A 24,224-nucleotide genomic window follows, 5' to 3' on the forward strand; every position below is an offset into this window, starting at 1 on the left:
CAGGTGAATGACATAGTCTTTATAAACAGAAATAAACCTATGTGCCAGTGGCTCACTGTGCTCCAATGGCTCACACCTGACATCCTAGCTACTCAGGAGACTGAGATCTGAGGATCACAGTTCAAAGCCAGCCCAGATAGGAAAATCCAGGAGACTCTTGGTCCCACATAACTACCAAAAAGTCTGATGTAGAGTTGTGGCTCAAGTGGTAGTGTGCTACCCTTGAGCACAAAACCTTAGGGACAACAATTAGGCCAAGAGCTCAAGTCTCAAGACCAGCACTAAAAAAAAAAAAAAACCAGAGATAAAAACAAAGTGAGAGAAAATGAGTGAACTAAGTTGTGTTGGCAAAAGAAGACACAATAAGAAAGGAAGGAAGGAAGGGAGGAAGGAAGGGAGGGAGGGAGGGAGGGAGGGAGGGAGGGAGGAAGGAAAGAAGACACGCCTCATTAAAGTTTAAGAAGAACTAAAAGAGTATAGCACCCAAAAGAAAAGAAAAGCCACATACAAGGTCACTAACAATTTCATATGCTAAAAAAAAAATGGAGAAAACCTGAGAAATAGACATTTGCAATCCAGTAAGAGATCAAATTGTGCCCTTGAAAGAAGTGGCAAGGGCGGAGGATGCATGTGCTTGTGTGCATGCATGCATGCATGAGCACATCTGTGGCAGGACTGTTTGAACTCAAGGCCCAGGTGCTGTCCTTGGTCTTTTTTACTTGTGGCTGATGCTCTACCTCTTGAGCCACTTTTGGCTCTTTGTTGATTAACTGGAGGAAAGAGGGTCATGGACTTGCCTTCCCAGGTTGGCTTTGAACCTTGATCATCAGATCTCACCCTCCTAACTAGCCAAGATATAAGTATGAACCACCAGGACTCAGCAGAAGGGAGATTTTTAACTGGTTAGGGGAATAGAAGCAAGAAGGTAGAAGAATGAGAGAAAAAGTAAAAGAAAAAAATGGATCATTATTTTTGAAAACTTCTGTGAAGAAAAGAAGTAGGTAATATCTCAATCGATGAAAAACTGACAGCTTTTTACAAAGTGAATGTGTTCATACGAGATAGGAAGATAGGAAAGAAGAGAAGGTATGGGAAAAAAAAGTGTAACTGCTGAAGGCACGAAGAAAAGAAACTGAAAGCAGAGCCAGGGATGAAAGCTTTGTCCTAAAAGAAGCAAAACCAGCATGTCTCTGATGAAGATTTATTATGTTGAGATATTCTGAGAAAGAGAATAACCTCTATAGTCATCCAAATTCTCTAAAATTCTTTCTGAATGGTTATCATGAATGAATCAACTAACTACATCAAACAAATCATTTCTAACAGTCATCTGTGTATCAGTTGAATATTTATTTCAGTAGTTTTGCTTGAATTCAGCTTGTGTCTGGTGCCTCGTCTCTATGCTCTATTTGCATTGGAATGAGAAAGAATCATATGCTAAAATAATTTCACTTGGAAAGATGAGTCATAATAATGAATAAAAAACACAAGAGCTAGGGAATTACCAACCATATGGAACAAAAGGCCCTATTTCCTTCCTAATAAAAAAATAAGAATACATAAAATGAGAAGAATGAAGAGGATCTAGAATGGGGAGAAAAACATTATGTTCATTGAAACAGCACTACAGATATAATCAGTATTTTCAGAGAGAAGACAAAATCACCTACCCAGATAAAGAAAAGACTAAGAGACAGCTGAGAAGGAAAGAGGTAGATTTATGACACATCAGGTTCTTCTCAGTTTCCCATATTTTCAAATATTAAAGAGCTAAGAGCAGTAGGGCACTGATAGCGTATGCCTGTAATCCTAGCTACTCAGGAGGCTGAGATCTGGGGATCAAAGTCCAATGATAGCCTGGCCCAGAAAGTCTGGGAGACTCTTGGGCCAAGTGGTAGAATCCTGGCCTTGAGCTTAAAAAAAAAGAAAAAGAGAAAAGAAAGCTCAGAGATAGTGCCCAGGCCCTGAGTTCAAACTCCAGGACTGTCACAAACACAAAAACATAAAGCTAAAAGCGATTTCTCAGCCCTTTTGCAACTACTATTGTGGTGTGACTTCCAATCAGATGTCCAAGCCTGGGATTTAAACTCAGGACTGGATTCGTGGAGGAAGAGCTTGCAGGGCCCAAGACTTGTCAGCTGGTACTGTTTGGCTCCAAAATCAGTTCTAACAGATGCTTCTTTTTCTCATTTGACTCACCTGCCTATACCTGGCCTTTAACTCAGGATTTTTTTTTCTAATCAAGTTTAGTGTTCTACCACTTGAATCATACTTCCAATTCTGGATTATTTTCTGAGGTAGTTAGGATCAAAATTATCAAGGTGTAACTATGAAAAGCAGTATGGTGGTCCCTCAAGACTAAACATAGAACTCCCCTATGACCCAGCAATTCCATTACTTGGCATTTACCCAAAAGTCCAGAAACAAGGACATACTAAATCCACTAGCACAACGATGTTCATTACAGCACTATTTACCATAGCAAAGGTATGGAATCAACCCATATGTCCCTCAGTTGATGAGTGGATCAACAAGATGTGGTATTTGTACACAATGGAATTCTATGCTGCTGTCAGAAAGAACGATATTGCCCCATTTGTAAGGAAATGGAAAGACTTAGAAAAAATCATATTAAGTGAAGTAAGCCAGACTCAAAGGAACATAGACTCAATGATTTCCCCCATTTGTTTACAATAAGGCAAATCCTAGATACATAAGGCCATATAGGATGAGGCTAAATGAAAGGACCTCCAGGATATGGAAATAAGAGCTATAATGTGTGATTATTGTTCTTAATGTACTGTTATTTCTCATCTCTTTTGTTGTCCCTTGGTTATCTCATATTGTTACAGTATCTTACCTTGTTATCTGATATATTGTACATATGTTTATAGGATAGAGGAGGGGGGAAAACAAGATGAGGGTGGGGACTGAGGGGAGGGAAATGGGGACAAAAACATGAGAAGAGATATCAATGTTTGTGATGTAATGTACCTTCTATCTGGCGAATATAATGTAACATTTCTATTAATTACAATAAAAAAGATATTAAAAATATCAAGGTGTAAAATTACTATCTCTCAAGCTAACACTGATGGCTCATGCCTGTAACCCTTGAAACTCAGGAGGCGGGGATCTGAAGGTTGCAGTTCAAAGCCAATGAGGCAGGGGCAGTGCCCAGGCCTTAAGTTCATGTCCCAATAACCGTACAAAAATGAAATTTAATAAATTACTATCTTTCTACCCCAAACTCATATCTGTCCTCTACCTTGTGATACTGCAAACATTTGAAATGATACTATCCATATTTCTGCCTTCTGGCTTGCTCCCCTTCAGCTGTTCCTACAGGGACTCTGAAAGAAAACTACAAGGCTGGAGAGGGAAGATGAGCCTTCCTCTTCCTTCTCTGTTTCCTGAGGACTTCCTGTCCATCCATGGCAGACCCTGAAAGCAATACTCTCCCTGGTTCGGTAGCAGCTCTTTCCTTCAACAGCACCCGACTTTAGAGTGCAGATTTCCCAGTTCTCTCAAGCCCAGCTTTCATACTCATCACACACCACATAGATGTGCTTCAGGTTCGCATCAGCTCAGTGGGGGGGGGAGCTGCTCTAGCTTTCTAACTTGACATGATTCCTATTATAGTAAGCTACTTCACAAGAGAATTGGCTGTGGGGAATCTTGCTTGACCGACAGCCCCATCACAATACTTGGGTTGAGACCAAAGCCCAGCCCATCACTTATTAGCCCTCCCCAAAGCCTACCATTGGTCCATTCCTTAGGAATGTGGGACTCTTCAATGGAGGCAACTTTGGGGACTCCCCATCATCCAGGTCAAAACCTGCTTCAGGTTTTGCCCCACCTGGGAGCTTGGTGCCCCCATGCGAGGTCTGAAAGCTCTGCTCCCTTCCTCCTCCCTCTTTACTTAGCCTCCACTGTTATTTCCCAGGAAATCTTCCTGTCCACAGAACCTTCTCTTCGCTGCTTCGCTGGCCTCACACTGTAGTTGTGGTGGTAGTCCAGGCAAGCAGAGAGCAGTCAATAAGATGTTAGTAATGCATATGGACTATCAACAGGTCTGTCAGGTTTTGACACATTCTGTCCCCAATATTCCCCAACTCCTACCTGCTGTGCAGGAGAGGCGAAGGGGTGGTTTAAGTTCTATCAAATGAAGTGTAGTCTCTAGAACCTGAATATATATGTGATATGTGATGTGCTGTATATGATGTATGATACATGGAAATTCCTTCTCAGCACCACAGGTCCCATTACAGGATCATCATTTCTTTACTTGCCACTTGTGGCACAAAGCAAAGCACCTTTTCACATTCTCTTGTAAATAGCAATATTTAAATCATGGTAAATAATGTTCCAAGAGCAAGTTACACTGGAGAAATAGAGGTACTGAGTGGCCAGGTGTAATAGTAATACTTTTCACCTTTAGTCAGCATTACGTATTCTTCCTTTCTGCAGTGTTTTCTCACTGCTTCATTTAGACTACTTCAGCCTAAATAACTCAAAATATTTAACTCACTTCTTGGGTCATAGATGATGGCTCATTATTTCTTTTTCTTTTTTTGACTTGTGGGTTATCCCCACTCACAATTCTCTTCCCCCACATCCATCAAAGCTTTCTTGGTTTCTATTCTTAATTTCTATTTCCTTCCTTGATCTTGAAAGGTTGCCCTGACCTCAGTCTTTAGCCTTCTTCTCCATTTTACACTCTATTTTGACTCTTAAATCATCTTGTCCAGCCAGCAGTTTCAAATACCATCAAAATGCTTATGGTGCCCCAATTTTTGTATGAAACCCTAACTTTTCCCAGAATACTAAGCTTTCTATCCAACTGCCAACTCCATAGAACCCACTTGAATAGTTAAAGGCCATTTCCAACTTGAAGAACATGACCCAGCTTATGGTTTCCTGCTGGCACCTCTCTTCCCCCTCTACAATACTGGTCCTCTCAAACTGGTCCTTTGGTGTCCTAACTGCTTTCTTGTCTACACGCTATACCCCATTAACTATTGGCATCTTGACACAGTTTGTCAGCCACCTTATCATCCTGACCTCTACTATGATCCTTGGGCCCTTCTCTACTGCCTCATCCTACAACTCAGATGATATATATATATATATATATATATATATATATATGTAGAGAGAGAGAGAGAGAGAGAGAGAGAGAGAGAGAGAGAGAGAGAGAGAGAGAGAGAGAGAGAGCGCGCACATGGAGTGTTTAAACCTCTGGTTTACTTGTAAAGAAAGGGAAAAAAAGAACCTAAGTTTGATGTTTGCTTATAGTCTTCCACCCAATACCTAAGGCTGTTGTTTATCTGACATTCAGTAGGCCTCTTGCCTATCAGATGAGTGTGGGGTGCTGATAATTCACTCCTTATAGTCCCAGCTACACAGGAAGCTGAGATCTGAGGATCATGACTTGATGCCACCCCAAGTAATAAACTCCAGGAGACTTTTATGTCCAATTATCTAGCAAAAAAGGCAGAAGTGGCACTGAGGCTCAAGAAGCCAGCCTTGAGTAGAAAAAGGCAAGCAAGGCATGAGGCCCTGAGTTCAATCCTCACTACTGGCACAAAAATATAAAATAAAAATTTTCTGATGAATGAATACCCAGGAAAACAAATAAATGAATTAACGATTCAAGGAAGCACCTTAGTTTCATTCACTTAGGGCTTATATTTTGAAAGTCATTTCTTGCTTGAAAGAAAAAGCTCTTACTAACAATAGTTCCAGGTCACTGAAGCTATCTATCAATGCAGCAGAAATTCCATTTTACTAATATTTTAAACACCTATTTGCTTTTAAGTTTTAGTTCCACAGAAATTGTCTGAAAAGTGAGTTTGCAAATAGACATCTCTCAAGTTTTCAGCCAACCGCTTACCAAAAGATGTTGTCATTCAGCCAGAAATCAGATAGGTCCCATGAAATTCAAATTCAGAGAAAAATCTTTCAAATGTGTTCTAGCCCTTGTATGGCTTGTAACTGTCTAACATGAATTATCTCCTCATTTGTCTTCCATTCTCTATGCCAATACTAAGATTTGTAAATGAGAAACTCGTGCTCTTGCTCAACATGCTTGATCATGGATCTAACAACTCTACCATTTGAGCCACTCTTCCAGTCCAGCATTTTGCTGGTTAATTAGGGATAAGTGTCTGAAGAACTTTTGTTCCCAGATGTCTTTGAACTGTGATCTTCCAGCTCTCAGCTTCTTAAGTAGCCAGGATTACAGTTATGAGGCCCCAGCACCCCAGCTACTGTTACATGACAATTTCTGAATAATTAATGTCCTGCCACCTTGAACTTTTCCAGTGTTATACTTGCTATCTGGCCCCTTCTCCTAGTTTCATCTCAGAAACTCACAAATTACAGCTTTAGAACACTTTCATCTTATCTGTACATTCAGTGTTTTCCAGAGCACATTCTGTTGTTTTCAAATAAAACTAACTCTTCTAGTACTAATAACGGCTGTTGAACAGAAGAATCTAGTAGCTATGCCAGGAACAATTGTTCCAAGGATATTTTAAGAAAAGAAAGCCTGAGAGAAACATATACTGGCATGAGTATGTTTTCCTGGCAAATGGTTTTTCCTAAGAGCATTAAGTCAAAAAACTAGTCTTAGCCAGGTGTCAATGAGTCACACCTATAATCCTACTTTCTCAAGAGGCTGAGATCTGAGTATCACTGTTCAGAGCCAGCCTGGACCAAATTAAAAAAAAAAAAAGGAAAAAAAATTCCAAATAGTTCTCAGCAAGATTCTGGAAATGGGGGTATGGCTGTTTGCATTCCACTCTTCAGGGACTTTCTGATGAAGATAGCATTTATCACTCAATTGTCTGAAAATCCCAGCACTTCAGGAAGAGATCAAGAGATCTGTAACTTTTAAACTCTGCAGCCATTATCTGTGAAGTGAGAAGATGAATAGAAGCTTCCACACTGCAGATTGTCCCAACACTTGTTGAAAACGCTCTGGCTTCTAGCCAGCAACCAGCTAATTTCCAACAAAATTTCCTTTTAAAAAAATATTTGGATCTCAGTCATGGAAAAGCAAAGCTTTCTGTCCTCAGCAGAAAGAAATTTACAATGTTTGGCCTCTGCAGAATATGCCTACCACCTGGAACTGTGAGATTAAGAAATAATTAGCCAGGCCTAACATTCTAATTACTTTTTTGTAAGCACTGTTTGCTAAGTAAAGAAATGAGAATGTGGTTTTATAAGAACAATGTCTCCTGTTTCATTTCATGATTCCCCACAAAATATTCGCAACCTTAAAGCAAATATATACCATTAAAATCAAATGCACTTAAAAGTAATTTGATCCCACAATAGAACAGTTTAAAAAACTGTCAATAGGTGGGCACTGGTGGCTCTGCCTCTAATCCTAGCTACTCAAGAGGCTGAGATCTGAGGATCAAGGTTCAAAGCCAGCCCAGGCAGGAAAATCTGTGAAACTCTTATCTCTAATAAACTGGCCCCCAAACTCCTCCAAAAAAAAAGCCAGACATGGAGCTCTAGAGCAAGCTAGCCTTGAACAACAAAACTCAGAGACAGCATCCAGTTCCTGAGTTCAAGCCCCAGATCTAGCACACATGCATGCACATACAGACACAAAACAAAACAATAACAACAAACAAACTGTTTATACAGTGGAAGTGTGGCTCAATTGTTACTGTTTCAGCCTTGAGTAAAAACTGAACTAAGAGTGTAAAAGCTCTGAGTTCAAGCCCCATTACTAGCAGAAAAATAAAAATAAAAATCCTGTGTTATTTACTCATATATTTATCCTAGGACATTCTACAAAAACTGGGTCTATATCATTACAGAATATAAGAACCAAAATTCTATTTTTGAATACTAAGAAGCTGAGGTTATTTCTTTTGATTTTCATATCAGTCATGCAGTCAATATTCTCACTATGTCCTCTTTTCTTTGTTAAGAGCTAGCAGTATATTTTCCTCTTTCTCACCACCATACGTTGGTGTTAGGAAGTGTTCGCATACCTCCTGTTTCTTTTCTTAACTATTTTTCCTCATAGTAACTATGCCACTGTTGTGCCCAACGTTCACAATCCCCGTGAAAGACCACCAGAGTCCACGACCAATGCAAGCAACAAAGAGCCATTTATCAGCAAGCTCGAGCTTGGTCCTCCGCACCTTAGAAACCAGGGACGCTTGGAGGCCCAGAGTACAGAATTAGCACAGCTTTTATAGTAATGAATAATCAAGTTTTAGTTTTCATTCTCACAGCCTTATGTTTTAGTTAACTTTTACATAGAGACATTCCTCAGTTTCTTATCAGTTCTGATGTTATGGTTTCCCATAGATGTCCTTGCTAGCTGTGGAACACAGCTGCTGTTCTACAGATGACCTTTGAATGTCCTTGCGAGCTCTCTGAGTAAACATCTGATGGAGCATCTTGCAGTTCTCCTGAGAAGAGGCAGTTAGGGGATGTCTCAGAACTTAACTCTTACAGAATGGAGGCTGCTTTAACAAGATGGATTCCGTCTAGCTACATTCCCCCCTCCTAATCACACACCCTAGTAACCAATCGTGGCTCAAGAAGGTGAGTGGTGTTTTCACTGGGAATGGATTGGTAAGTATTCTTAATATTATTAACTGTACTGTATTTATTCTATCTTTTACAAAAGCTGTAAGTCTATTTATTACACAGGGCCTATAGTAAGTACTAATAAAAGAGTAGGTAGGGGTCCAGCCAAAGTAGATAGAGTTGTTAGCCAAGGGGAATAATTGAAGCATGATTTAAAACAGCCCTCCTGTTGTTCCCTCTCTTTTTTTCTTCACCACCAGCCCTATCATTGGCTTCTAGTCAATGCCACTTGCATTTCAGAAAACCAAAATCCCTTCAGGGTTTTTTTGTTTGTTTGTTTTAAATTTTGTTTCATTTTTCTTTTGATAATAAATGGACATATGTCTGGCTGCCTCATTAGATGGAAACATGTCTCTGGGTTGTGTCGTTTGGTAGTTAGCCATCAGGCAGAATGACTCCCTCCGAGCCAGGTACAGTGGCTCACGCCTGTAATCCTAGCTACTCAGGAGGCTGAGATCTGAGGTTCATGGTTCAAAGCCATCCTGTGCAATACAAAGCCATGAGACTCTTATCTCCAATTAATCACTAGAAAACGATCACGGTTAAGTCAGTGAGACTCTTATGTCCAATTAACCACCAGAAAACTGGAAGTGGTGCTTGTCTCAAATGATATCGTGTTAGCCTTTATCTGAAGTGTTCAGGGGCAGCACCTAGCCCAGAGTTCAAGCCCTGTGAGACAAAAATTTTTTTAAATAGCATATATGATTCATGACAGGTTTTTGTTTTTGTGTTGTTATTGTTTGTTGCCAGGACTGGGACTTGAACTCAGAGCCTCTTATTCTCTCTTGCTTTTCACTCCTTTACTATGTAACCACTTGAGCCACACCTCCACTTCCAGCTTTGTGCTAGTTAACTAAAAAGATTTATCTGTCTGGGCTGGCTTCAAACCACTATCTTAAAGCTCAGCCTGCTAAGTAGATTGGATTACAGATAGGAGTCACCACTGCCCAGTAATTCTTCACAACTTCAAAAAAGCAAAAGAAGAAAAACTAGCCAGTAGAATTTTAAACTCTTAGTATTCCTAAAACATTGGGGTTCTTTTGGTTTTTTTTTAAAGGAAAATTTTCCAGGCTCCATAATCCTAACTACTTCAGGAGTGAGTCTAAAATCTGAAGGTTGTGGTTGAAAACCAGCCTGGACAGAAAAGTCCGTAAGATTGTTATCTCCAATTAATCACCAAAAAAAGCCAGAAGTAGAGCTGTGACTCAAAGTGCTAGAGGGATAGCACTCAGGCTCTGAGTTCAAGTTCTAGAACCAGCGCACGTGCGCACATACACACGCACACACACACACGCACACACACACACACACACACACACACACACACACACACACACCTATCACCTGTCAGCCTTTATATGAAAGAAATCAGAAAAAAATCTCATAATTAAGGACAAAGCAAGAAAAACTTTCTCAAAGACTGATAAGCTGCCTGGCTAAAGACTTACAGGCTTTTCAACAACACATCCTAAGTATTATTGCTTTCTTTTTGCTGGTGCTTCATTATAGGGCAAATGACAAGATTACTGAGTACAATATGAACTATTCTGTACAGCCCATTCAGAAGGAAGTCCTCATGCTTGGGAAGGTTGGTTTCTGTGGCAGGGGAGGAAGCAGATACAACCACACCTGGATTACAAGACTTTTAGTGGCATATTTTCCCCCGCATACACGGAACCTAAATCTAAAATTTCATCAGGACATAATAAAGGATACAAGACTAAAGTCATTCACGCAGAGTGAGACCAAAGGAGGATACTCTTAGAGAAGGAACACAAAGCTGCCATGCCTATGTGCATCTAATCCTACAAAATAATATTTAACAAAATAAATGCCAGGCTGGCGGGGAGTTTGACCGAATAGTAGAGTGCCTGCCTAGCATGATGAAGACACAGGTTCGATTCCTCAGTACCATGTACATAGAAAAAAAAAAAGCTGGAAGTGGTGCTGAAGCTCCAGTGGTAGAGCTCTAGCCTTGAGAATGCCCAAGGACAGTGCTCAGACCTTGAGTTCAAGCCCAGGACTAGCAAAAATAATAATAAACAAAATTATTATTTAAAAAGACTCTCAGTTCCTAACCATCAAACTCAGCAGCCTCTGAGATGAAAAAGGGAGGAAGGATACGGGGAAGAAACTACTCTCCATCTGCTTTATCTGCCACAATGGCAGACCCCACAGTCACACCTGGGAGCTTGAACCAAGTAGCCAAGGCTCTCTAATTTCTGCCAAGTCCAACATTTGGTAACAAAGGAAGCAGCATTTGGAAGTACTTCCTTTCCTTCTACTGGATGGTATTTCACATGGAGAGTCACTTCAAATATATAATGAAGAGCCAAAGCTTAAGTCTGCATCAACATTAAGGAAATTTAGAAAAAAAAAAACTTGGCAAACTTTTTTTCCCCAAAAGTAAGCATTCTATATTCTAAACCCCTTGAAGAAAGTTTGGAATATGTCTCTGTTACTCCATTTCCCTGCTCTGATCAGACTGGAAAATCACACTGGAACTAGCTGCACAACTCTTTCCCTCAAACTAGTCTTGTTCACATTGTGACTATTGGGAGATGGGCATTGGTGGCTCACACCTGTAATCCTAGCTATGGAGGAAGCTGAGATCTAAGGACTGTGGTTCAAAGCCAGCTCTGGCACAAAAGTCAGTGAGACTTATTTCCAATTAACCACCAGAAAACCAGAAGTGGCGCTGTGGCTCAAAGTGGTAGAGTACTAGCCCTGAGATAAACAGTTCAAGGACAGTACCCAGGCCCAGAGTTCAAGCCCCACAACTGGCAAAAAAGAAAAAAACGAAAGCAAAAACAAAAATCTAAAATTAAATAAAGAGCACAAGGTACTGAGTTTAAGCCCCAATACCACACACAAAAAAAGTCACCATAAGGGTGAAAAATAAGGCAGAACTTCTTAGTGACAGTTCACCTCATTTTTCACTGTCAAGTCTAATCTATACAATTCAATGTCAGGAATCTGTAATCCCTTATGGGAAAAAATAAAGGAGAAGAAATGTAATTATAATCACCATGATAATTGAAAAACTTGTTTCTTTCTTTTCAACCATGGGGCTTGAACTCTGGGCCTGAGCTCTGTCCCTAAGCTCTTCAGCTCAAGGCTAGTGTTCTACCACTTTGAGTCACAGTGCCACTTCTGGTTTTCTTGTAGTTAATTGGAAATAAGAGTCTGGCTTTGAACTGGGATCCTCAGATCTCAGATTCCTGAGTAGCTAGTATTACAGGTGCTGAGCTTTGAAAAATTCTTTGTAAAAGTAGGTAGCAGGGCCAACAGTTTGGCCTAGTGGTAGAGTGCTTGCATGAAGGCCAGGGTTCAATTCCTCAGTACCACATACATAAAAAAAAGCTGGAAGTGGTGCTATGGTTCAAGTGGTAGAGCTCTAGCCTACCAAGGACAGTGCTCAGGCCCTGAGTTCAAGCCCCATGACTAGCAATAAATAAATAAATAAATAAATAGATAGATAAATAGCAAAATTTAAGATTCTGCTTACATTATGATATCCATTATTTCCAATTTTATATTATTTCATGTGTAAGTTCATACATTGCCCATAAAAGCAATATTTCCATACTTGTAAATTCCATCATCTGTACAGAGGACAGGCTTGATACAGACATAATCTTTTCTAGCCAGCTGTCGGTGGCTTATGCCTGTAATCCTAGCTATGCAGTAGGCTGAGATCTAAGATCACAGTTCGAAGCCAGCAAGGACAGGAAAGTCCATGAAATTCTTATTTCCAATAAACCATTCAGAAAAAGCTGGAGTCTACGAGACTCTTATTTCCAATTAATCAGCAAAAATACCAGAAGTGATGGTGTGGTTCAAGTGGTAGAGTGCTATTCTTGAGCACAAAGTGGCTCAGGGACAGCACCCAGGACCTAGGACTGTTCAAGCCCTAGCACTGGCAAAAAAAAAAAAAAAGAAAGAAAACCAAGTATTCTTTTCTCCAACAACTTGTCTTAGTAACTGAAACCTGTGCTTAAAATAAAAATTCCTGAAAGTGAAAAATAGGTCATTAACTTTACCAATAGAAATAATAAATAAGCAGTCAGGAGCTGGTGACTTATGTCTGTAATCCTCAGGAGGCTGAGATCCAAGGATCAAAGGGTCAAGGTTTAACAGCAGCTTGTGTAGGAAGTAGGTAATACTGTTCTCTCCAATTAACCAGCAAAAATCTGGAAGTAGAAGTATGCTCAAGTGGTAGAGTGCTAGCCTTGAGGGAAAAAAAATGAAAGTATAAGGCCCTGAGATCAAACCCCAGTAAGGGTACAAACAACAAACAAACAAACTCCAAATTATAAAAATCATATATGCCAACTTTTTACTTTATAATTTTTTTGTTTAGTTCATTCTGTATGTGTATGTGCCTGTACTGTGACTTGAACTCAGTATCTGAGCTCTGTCTCTTAGACTTTTTAACTCAATGCTAGTACTCTGCCACTTGAGCCACACCATCACTTCTGATATTTTTGCTGATTAATTGGAAATAAGAATCTCATAGACTTTTCTGTCTGGGCTGGCTTTGAACTAAATGATCAGATCTCAGCTTCCTGAGGAGCTAGGATTATAGACATGACTTATTGTGGCTTGCTTAGTTTTTGTTGGGTTTTTATTGTTGTTATTTATTATTTCTCGATAACATTAAAACACAAACACATTGTACAAGTGTCCAAGATTTTTTTCTTTATATCCTATTCTATAGAATATTTTTAGCTGTTTAACATCATCTTAAAGGACAAAGACAAAAACACACATTCACCTAGAGCTCCATATCACTGTCTTTCACATGTACATCTCCACATAACAAGGTCCTCGGGGCACTAATACAAACAGAGCAGCCGTCTGCCTTAAACATATGTTCCGGAATCCTTTCTAAAGTTCTTGCCTTATACTATTTTATAGCTAATTGTGTGTGTGTGTGTGTGTGTGTGTGTGTGTGTATGTGTGAATGTTTGTATATATGCATGTGCATACACGTGCAAGCCAGTACTAGCAATTGAACTCAGGCCCTCATGTACTCCTGCTTGACTTTCTAATACAAAGAGTATTTTTTAAGTTAGTGCCTGAAATGATCTTGAGGACCCAATACTTATGCCAAAATTCAGGTTTGAGATAAGAATTCTACTATTCTTGGGGAACTACCATCACTTCTAACCAGCTCTACTAGGTCTCACCCATCCACAATTTGATTAGAGTCTTGTTATTTATAAAATGCATGAGGAGTCTTCATATATTATCTCCCAATGCCAATGAAAATAGCAGTAGTATAATCAAGGTTCTACATTATCTCTCCTAATTGCATGTGAAACAAATTTTGAAATTAAAATCATACTCTATACTTCAATATGCCAAAAGTTGTGCGAAAAAGATATATTTTCTTCCTCCTATCCAACTTTAACTTTGAATTCAAGTTGCTATAATTCAACTTCAAGCGCTAGTCAAACAAGAAAAAAAATGGATGATTCAGCTTTTAAATGAAGTATCCTCTCTTCTAATGAGGCAAAATGCCCCAATTTTTTATTTCTTTTATCATGTAATTTCCTCCTTTTTGTGGGATATTGCCAGCTTTGGGAGTACTGGCAAATAAAGCCAAAAATGCCATGTCTCTTTCCATTCATTAAACAAAGTTCCAACTCAATAGGAAAACTCTGAGTCTACGCTGGAAGACAAAGCACACTTATCACAGTGCTTCCTGCATCATCAAAAGGCAAAGGTCTCACAGTGTTGCAAATATTGAAAGTAAAGATTCTCACCAGGAAGCTGAAGCATGTATTATATGAAGGGAGTGGGATTTAAAGAGAGGATAGATGAATGGAGAGAGGAAGAGTGGGTGAGTACAGGCATAATATTCACTGTACACGTGTGAAGATGGAAGCCGGGGTAAGTGGGGTTGGGAGAGATGGAGGATCGAATGATGGCAAGAGTGCCTTTGATCAAGATGCTGTGCATTCACAAACCAACATGCTGAATTGAAATTCTTTGTGTAACTACTCAAAAATAATTTAAAAATAAAAGAAACAGACACTTCTAGTTAATTGAATCTCTACTCTGTGTGTGTGTGTGTGTGTGTGTGTGTGTGTGTGTGGTGTGTGTGTGTGTGTGTGTGTGTGTGTTCCAGTCCAGTCCTGAGGCTTGAACTCAGAACCTGGACACTGTCCCTGAGCTGTTTTGCTCAAGGCTAGCACTCTATCGCTTGAGTCACTGCTCTACTTCTGGCGTTTTGCTGGTTGACTAGATATAAGAGTCTCTTGGCCTTCCTTGCCCAGTTGGCCCCACAAACTGTGATCCTCAGATTTCAGCTTCCTGAGTAGCTAGGATGATATGGATCAAGCACCAGTTCTGACTTAGCTAAACCTTACACAGACATCAGACATGACAAAGAGTCCAGGAACTAGAACATAACTTAGACTATAAAAGCATTTCATCTAACTTTTTAGATGTAGAATAGAAATATAAACTCCCTAGCTAGATCCAGAATATCTTTTTACTATTTTTTACAGGTCAAGAGAATCAGAAGAGAAGATCCAGGCTGAACTCATCTTTTGGGAGAGCTAGGGAGCTTTGTTGCCATTTGATGAGTGGCAAACAGCAATGCTACCAGTCCAATGCCAGTTTCCCCTATCACATTAGTCATGAAGTCCATAAATTTGGAATCCACCACCCATTTTGTGACCTAGAAATGACTTTTTTATTTTGCCAGTCCTGGGGCTTGAACTCAGGACCTGAGCACTGTTCTTGGGCTTTCTCAGGGCTAGAGCTCTACCACTTAAGCCACAGCACTGCTTCCAGCTTTTTTTCCTGTGTATATGGTACCAAGGAATCAAACCCGGGTCGTCGTGGATGCTAGGCAAGCACTGTACCATTAGGCCAAACTCCCAGTCCCTTGAAATTATTTTTTAAAAAATAACTCTGAAATAAAGAACCACAGACCTTTCTATAATATGACTCTATGGTAGCCAAGTGCTTGTGATTCATCTCTGTAATCTTAGCTACTCAGGAGGCTGAGATAGGAAAGTTAGACTTCAAAGCCAACCCAGGCAGCCAAATCCATGAGACTCTTATCTCCAATTAACCAGCAAAGAGCTAAAAGTACATGTGTGGTAGAGTGTCAATCTTAAAACGGGAAAGAAGAAAAGAAGGAAGAAGGGGGGGAGGGAAAACTGGGATGTAGCTCTGTGGCAAAGCGCTTGCCTGGCAAGTGCAATGTCCTAAGTTTGAGCCCCCATACCAAAAATGAAAAGACAAAAAAATTAAAAAGATTAACATAGAAAGAAAGAATATAAGCAAGACCCTGGGGTCAAGATCCAGGTACACACACACACACACACACACACACGCGCGCGCGCGCGCGCACCCACATTCACCTAACCTATGGTGATAAAGTCATTGTTCTTAGCTTTGTCTAAGAAAATCATCAATGTAAGAATTTCCTTTCTAATAATAGAGTATGAAAATCAATGAATGGACTCAACTGCCCCTCTGTTGTGGGAACCACCATCAACTCATAGTGGAGTATTTCCCCTTATATGAGGAGGAACTACACAAGCAGCCTTTATAATGGGGAAATGATGCCTGCAGGGGGCGATAGAGAGCTCAGATCTATTAGCACCATATAATCGCTTTGGTAGAATTTTTTGGGCGCAAAAGCTAGACCCTGCTTTTCAGCTCTGGACACAGAAATGAACCATGGAGGAATGCCTCATGTCTTTCTTCCTTAAGGTTCAGCATTATTAGGACCCTGTCCCCTACTTCGTCTCTGACAGACACTTCCATGGAATCTGCGATGTCTTGCCCAAGCTCTTTTGACCTCCTAATTCATATTTCTACCACCTCAGCCATTTTTTCCATTTTCTAAATCCAAGCTGAGGTTGACAGTTTTTCACCACCCACCCCCTGCCACTAAGCCCCAGACAGGAAAAATGCTGTCTATGGAACCAATTTCTAGCCAATGTTTAAAACACTTGAGCATTCCTTGAGTTAACTCCTTCTTTCAACAAGCAATTCTTAGAACCCTTCAAGTGCCTGATACTATAAATGAACCAGGGACTGGTGTGCAGGACCAAGTGCCAGTGTAAAAATGATACTTGGATATTTTAGGAATAGTAGGCTATTTCAGGTCCTTGTTGAAGTGGAGACATTGAAGGTAAGGTCTAAGGGATAGACACAAGACAGTAAGGCAGAGATCCTAAGGGAGACAGGAAATCCCTCAGCAAAGGACATAAAACAGAAATGAGATCAGTTGAAGGATGGAAGGGACAATGTAGCCAGAATACCAAAAGCTAGATGGAGACATGACAAGAAGAAACAGAAGAGTGAAATCAAAGGAAGGAAGGAAATAAATTGTAGTCTGCATTCAACAGCCAAGGTTTTAGAAGAACATTGGTGGTTCTTGCGGGTAATCCTGACTATTCAAAAGGGTAAGATCTCAGAATCTCCATTTGAAGCCAGCCAGGGTAGAAAAAAATCTGTAAGACTCATATCCAACTAATCAGCAAACAGCCAGAAGTGTCCCAGCACTGGGACATGTAAACACACACACACACACACACACACACACACACACACACACAAACACAGATGGTAGATTGAAAACCAGAGAATCCTGGTGCCAGTAACTTGGAGTGATAAGTATGGAGATGTTTTCTTAAGGCTGCCATGACTTGTTAATATGTGTGGCAGGAGTAGATTGCTGATAAGATGTAGGTCATGAGAACGAAGAGCCACAGGTGACTTGCAGACCGTTGACATCTGAGTGGATGACGTAGAGTTACTGAGATGGTGAGCCCTATTAATGTAATGGTGTGTTACTGTTTAACAACCATCTCTGAAGAGGAAACACTCATCACTGTGTAGTCCTAGACATGATCACAGCAATAGAGGTATTCAAAACCTCTTACCATCTAGTCCCAATATAATACTGATGATTATAAAGTTTGAGGGGAAAAAAGGCAAATCAAGAATTCTTATTTTGTTTTTATTTATGTATTTGTTTGGCTGTTTATTTCTGCCAGTAATGGGGCTTAGTCAAGCTCAGGCCTGGACTCTGTCTCTTACCTTTGTTCCATAAGGCTGTTACTCTACTCTCTACCCTCCACTTTTGGAACCAAACTTCCACTTTTGGCTTCTTGCTGGTTAACTGGAGATAAGAGTCTCACAGACTTTTCTGCCTGAGCTAGTTTCAAACTACGATCCTCAAATCTGAACTTCTGAGTGAGTGGGATTACTGACATGAGCCACCAGTGCCTGGCTATGTTCATAAATACCTAGAGTTAAACAAAGTGCCAGTATATACCTATACTCTCCTATATCTAGTAACACAAAAATGCACACTTCCTCTTCTGGAACTTTACTTCAAAGAGAATTCTCTTTTTACAAGAACAACTTATACACTTCCTTTCTTCAGTCTGAAAATTCATCCTATTACCTCTTCTTTGTATCCTGAAGAGCTCAGAACAGCTCAATTCAAATCTCCGACGCAACAGTTTATCATTACCAGGTAATCATTGCATCCGTGTATTGCCTTTTAATTAAGAAGGAACCTGCTGGGGCCAGGAATGTGGCCTAGTTGTAGCCTAGCATGCACAAAGCCCTGGGTTTGACTCCTCAGTACCACATACACAGAAAAACCTAGAAGTGGTGCTGTGGCTCAAGTGGTAGAGCACTGGCCTTGAAAGCTCAGGGACAGTGCCCAGGCTGAGTTCAAGCTCAAGGACCGGAAAAAAAAGAATGAACTGGTTGCTGGGAGATGGTGGTTCACAATTATAGCCCTAGTTACTCAGGAGGCTGAGATCTAAGAATCATGGTTTGAAGCCAGCCCAAGCAGAAAGGTCCCTGAGAAACTTCTTTCCAGTGGTAGAGCTCCAGCCTTGAGAAAAATAATCTCAGGGACAGTGCCCAGGTCTTGGGTTCAAGCCTGAAGAATGGCACCAAAGAAAAGGAAAGTGAGAGAGAGAGAGAGAGAGAGAGAGAGAGAGAGAGAGAGACAGACAGACAGACAGACAGACAGACAGACAGAGAGGGAGGAAGGAAGGAGAAGGCAGGCAGGAAGGCAGGGGAAAGAAGGAAGGAAGGAAGGAAGGAAGGAAGGAAGGAAGGAAGGAAGGAAGGAAGGAAGGAAGGAAAAGGAAGAAGGAAAAAAAACCTTGTTGGAAGTGGAGATGTGGCTCTGGTGGTGAAGTCCCAGCTGAAGAGTCAAGGGAGAGTACTAGGACCTCAGTTCAAACGCTATTACTAACAGAAGAAGAAAAAAAATCCTAATCCTCAGCAAATTATCAGCAGTTTGGCCTGAAATCCTAGCTACTCAATAGGCTGCAATCTGAGAATCTTGGTTCAAAGCTAGCATTTGCAGACAAATTCAAGAGACACTTATCTCCAGTTCACAAACAAAATGCCAAAAGTGGAAGTGTGGCTCAAGTGGTAAAGTCCCAGCCTTGAGCAAAAAAGCCAAGCAATAGTGCAAGCCCAAAATTTGAGCCAGTCCTAGAGTTCAAACCTCACCACCAACAAAAAAAAATAGAATACTTCAGATGATCTAGTGGACACTGTCTAAGTCATAAACTAGAAGCAGCTGCAATTCTGAAGGAAATGTTAGACAGCAAGATGACAGCGCTGGATGTTCTTTAGGTGCATGTGGAGAATAGCATTTAAAATTAAAAGTCATGGAAAGCAATAAGTAAGTGCACAATAATAAAGGCTCAAAATCCCCAAGATGAGAAAGAACATTCACACTGCACAGTTTTGAGCTCTTTGCTATTCCAAGTAAAAGCAAAATGTGGTAATCCCATTTCGATAGAATAACTACAAGAATAAAGCTAGAAGACTTCCCAGGAAGAAACCAAGCCTGAGCATTCCATTGCTTTTCCTGCACTGAGAGCTGCGAATTGCCCCAAGGATTACTCCTCCCTGGAGTTTCATTCTTTCCTAATACTTCATCTCCATAGCTCAGACCCAGGAGCATTTTTACAAATTTCAGATGAGCATGAAATCCTTTACATGTCCTGCAATCCCCAGCCACGGCTGGAGACACGACCAGCAGCCACTACAGAGGCCTAAACCACAGCCCAAGTCTATTCTTGTCAAGACAATGTACCTCATTAAATCAACCCGGTTGCTACATATGGTCTGTGAACATAGGCCCTGCCCAGGGTGATCATGTGCCTCCAGAATTTATGTGCCTCTCAAAATTAGGGGTCAGGTGGACAGACAGACAGCTTCTACTAGCACACTGTCCCCACCTCTGAGACACTAATTATCTCACTGGATTCACTGCCCTGCACCCTTAGGAGATGCAATGAGATCTATCAGCAATATCTATATGCTAGATAGACAAGTCACTTCTGTCTCTGAGGCTCAAAAGTTTTATCTTTGAAACAAGAGCACAATAAATTACATAGGACTCTAGGCATACACATATGTTGAGACCAAAGGAGGAATGCAAATGTGTGGTATCTATGTACATCTACACCTATAAAATAATATTTATCTAAATGAACTCCTAGAAGTAAAAACAAGAGGTTTTTATTTACTATTTTAGTAGTCTTGTTCTCTTTTCCTTTTTTGCCAGTCCTGAGGCTTGAACTCATGGCCTGGGCACTGTTCTTGTACACTTTTTGCTCAAAGTTAGTACTCTGCCACTTGAGCCACAGCACCACTTCTGGTATTTTCTGAGTATGTAGTACTGAGAAATAAAACCCAGGGCTTCATGTATGCTGGGCTAGCACTCAATCACTAGGCTATGCTCCTGGAATTTTTTGTTTGTTTGTTTGTTTCATTTATCTGTCTTTGGGAGTATAAAAGGGGCACAGAAATAGAAGGACAAAGGGTGAACAAATGCAAGTTCTACTCACTAGACACTGTGGAAAATGAACTATGCAATTTGTGGGTGGAGATAGGAGGGAAAAACTGGGAAAGAGTGAGAGAAGGGGTGACATTTCCCAAAATGAATTGTAATCTCACTGTACCTCACCTTTATAATATGATAAAAAAAATTTAAAGAAAGAAACTAAAGTAGCAGCTAGACAATGACATTTGTGGTATTATGAGAGGGAGAGAAAAAATATTTTCATGTGATATTCTATGACTCGATTGAAATTCTTTAAAGTCACTTTACAAGACTCGAGTACACATTAATATAGCTTTTCAAAGATTTTTGTAATATGACAGTGGTGTTTTGAACAAGACACTTTATAAAATTGTACTGTAGGGGTCTTGCTTTCCTTAGACTTAACAGTCAATAATACAGCAAACTGAACTAGTCTCTACATGGACAATTTCTCTCTCTCTCTCTCTCTCTCTCTCTCTCTCTCTCTCTCTCTCTCTCTCTCTCTCTCTCTCTCTCTCTTTCTCTCTAACACTCTCAGGCATACAAATGTACCTTCCTACAGAGACTGTATAGTGACTTCCTCTTTCAAGCCAACAATTTGAATCTGAATCTCCATATCTGATTTGTTTCTTTCCTCTCCCTCCTTCACTTACTCCCTTCTGCCCCTACTTTCTCTTTTCCTCCCTCCCTCTCTTATGCAGCCTTACCCTCCCAGTCACACAGCCAAGCTTTATCCATAGCAGGGCCAACACGGGGAATTCTTTCTGAAGTCTTTGGAGCGATGTGGTCTCTTCCATCTCTAAGCTTCAATAACTTATTTATGCCATCTCATTTTCTTTTATCTTGAACCTACCCTCGTCCTCAACTACTAAAACTGACTTCCGCCCAAGCAGGCTGGCTCTGCAGTGGTGCTCAAGTGATAGAGCTCTAGCCTTGAGAAAGCCTAAGGACAATGCCCAAGCCCTGAGTTCAAGGCCCAGGACTGGAAAAAAAAAATCTCATAGCCCTTCATGCTTCACTCCCATCCTGTCAATTTCCTGTACCAAGATTCATTCCAACTTTCCCTAAAGAGAGATTTTTTTTTTTTTTGTCAGTCGTGGGCTTTGAATTCAGGGCCTTGGTTCTGTCCCTGAGCTGTTTTGCTCAAGGCTGTACCACTTTGAGCCACAGCTCTACATCTAGCTTTGTGATGGTTAATTAGAGGTAAGAGTGTCACAGACTTTCAGGCCCAAGCTGGCTTCAAACCTCAATCCTCAGATCTCAGCCTCCTGAGCAGCTAGGATTACAGGCGTGAATCACCAGTTCCAGGCAAATACTATATTTGTAATGGCCTTCAGAACTTTAAGAAAAAAGTCTTAAACTGAGGCAATAGTAGCTGGGTGGTATGGTACTTGCCTAATGTGTGCCAGGTCCTGGTTTTGATAATCAGCACCATCAATCAATCAATAATAAAAACCAAAACTATCTGTTTTTATAGCACATTCAATGCTTCTCTCAAAAAACAAAACATAGGACCAGGAGTTTGGCCTAGCATGCACAAAAACCCGGGTTTTTCTACATTCATAGAAAAAATCCAGAAGTGGTGCTGAGAGGCTCAAGTGGTAGAGCTCTAGCCTTGAGACAGTCGAAGGACAGGCCTTGGGCCCTGAGCTCAAGCCCAGGACTGACCAAAAAAAAAAAATCAGTTCATTATTGCTTTTTCCATCTCGGATGAAATAACTCTATACTCAACAGACAAGTCTTTTGCAGGTGTTAAGGATTTATGAATTTAGATGTTACTATTTTTCTTTAATATTCAGAGCCAGTTTTTACCAAACATTAAAGCATAAAGTAAATGCCTTCAATGCTAAACAATGCTAAACAAAATGGATCAATATTTGTCAAACAATTCTAGCTATGTTTCTACCATTACAAAAGGTTGGATAACGTAATAGCTAATGACTTCCAAATTAGATTTTTCTCACGAACATTCACACATATCTTCTTTTCCACATTCTCACATATTGGGGTCTCTCTAAATAGGGCTCCGGGACCAAATGCACAGGAGATAAGATAAAAAGAAAGTCCGGCTGTATTGCTATAGAAATTTGTGCTACAGTCCTAACTACTCAGGTACCTGAGAAATGAGAATCCACAGTTCAAACCGAGCTAGGGGAAATCTGAAAGACTCTAATAGCCACTTAGCCAGCAAAAAGCCAAAAATGCAAATGTGGCTTAAGTAGTAGAGCACTAATCATGAACAGTAAAAGTCAAGTGAGAACACAAGGCCCTAATTCCAAGTTCAGATACTGGCACAAAGAAAGAAAGGAAAGAGAGAAAGGGAAAGAACAAGAAAAAGAGAAGGAAGAAGGGAAGAAAGAAGGAACAAATTTGGTTAACGTTCAATATTGGCATAAGAATATGGAGGACCACATTTTATACTTAGGATCGTCAGAGATGTGAAATCAAAGATACTCAAGACAAAGGTCATGACTTTAAACTCACCATGCAGACATGTGACCATTACTCGATGAATGTCTCATCAGGGAGTGAATGACAAAAATTTGTATTACCCTCTCTCTTTCCTAAATGTATTAAGTGGATCTGTTTCTTATCTTCAAAGCAACAAAATAATATAATTTTATCAAATGAAAGCTCATATTGTATAAATCTGAATGGCAGCTAAAATTATACCTTTCTACATATACATGCTGTTGTGATATTAGGAAAGCTAACCTTTGGTAGAAATTATGCTAAAAATGAAAGAAATTACACATTAAAAATACCCCTTAGGGCCAGGAGTTTGGTATAGTTGTAGTGCGCTTGCCTAGCATGCACAAAGACACAGGTTCAATTCCTCAAGTACCACAGAAAAAGGAAGAAGTGGTGTTGTGGCTCAAGTGGTAGAGCTCTAGCCTTGAGAAAGCCTAAGGACAGGGCTCCCACCCTGAGTTCATACCCTGGGGCTGGCAGAAAAAAATACCTCATACAAAAGATGATGACCATCCAGGCTCTGGTGACTCACGTTTATAATCCTAGTCACTCAGGAGTCTGATATCTGAGGACTGTGATTCAAAGCTAGCTTGGGCAGGAAAGTCTGTAAATTTTTTCATCTGACCACCAAAAAGCCTAAAGTGGTTCAAATAGTAGAGCACCAGCCTTTAGTGAAAAAGCTCAGGGACAGCACCCAGTACAGACATACACCAAAGTTTAAAAGAGGGGGGGAGATGATCAAAACAAAATTATTCTTTATTTCCTCATTGGATTTGTCCTAATTGGAACATTAAAGCACACTAAAAGAAAAAAAAATGAAGGTCAGCCTTGGAAGTACAGGATCACTTCTTGATCTGTAGACTTCTGAAGACCTGGATATCTGTTCAAATCATCAAGCATTAGTTGAACATATGATCACACCAATAATAGAGAGACATGCTTTTTTGAAATGAAGACCCATTTTATGATCAAAATAATTCTCTAACATAAGTGAATTACAACTAGGAATCAATCAAAATATATTCTTTCTAAAAAAACACATTATTGCTTCTAAAAATTGGAAAATCATTTTGCTTCCTACTTGTCTCTAAAGTTCTTTATAGCCATACATATTTGCTATTCTTTTGGATATTGTGAGTTTATTATAAATAGTTCTGCCACTCTTTTGTCAATGACATGCCAGATTTCCAGTTATGTACATTGGGACTGAAGATTTAATGTAAAATTTCTGAATACTTGGGGTAAAAAAATTGCTTTTTACTAATGTCTTATGTCATGTTATAGTCAAACT

Source organism: Megascapheus bottae, chromosome 8, assembly GCF_031878675.1.
Source record: "Megascapheus bottae isolate mThoBot1 chromosome 8, mThoBot2.hap1, whole genome shotgun sequence".
Classification (NCBI taxonomy): domain Eukaryota; kingdom Metazoa; phylum Chordata; class Mammalia; order Rodentia; family Geomyidae; genus Megascapheus; species Megascapheus bottae.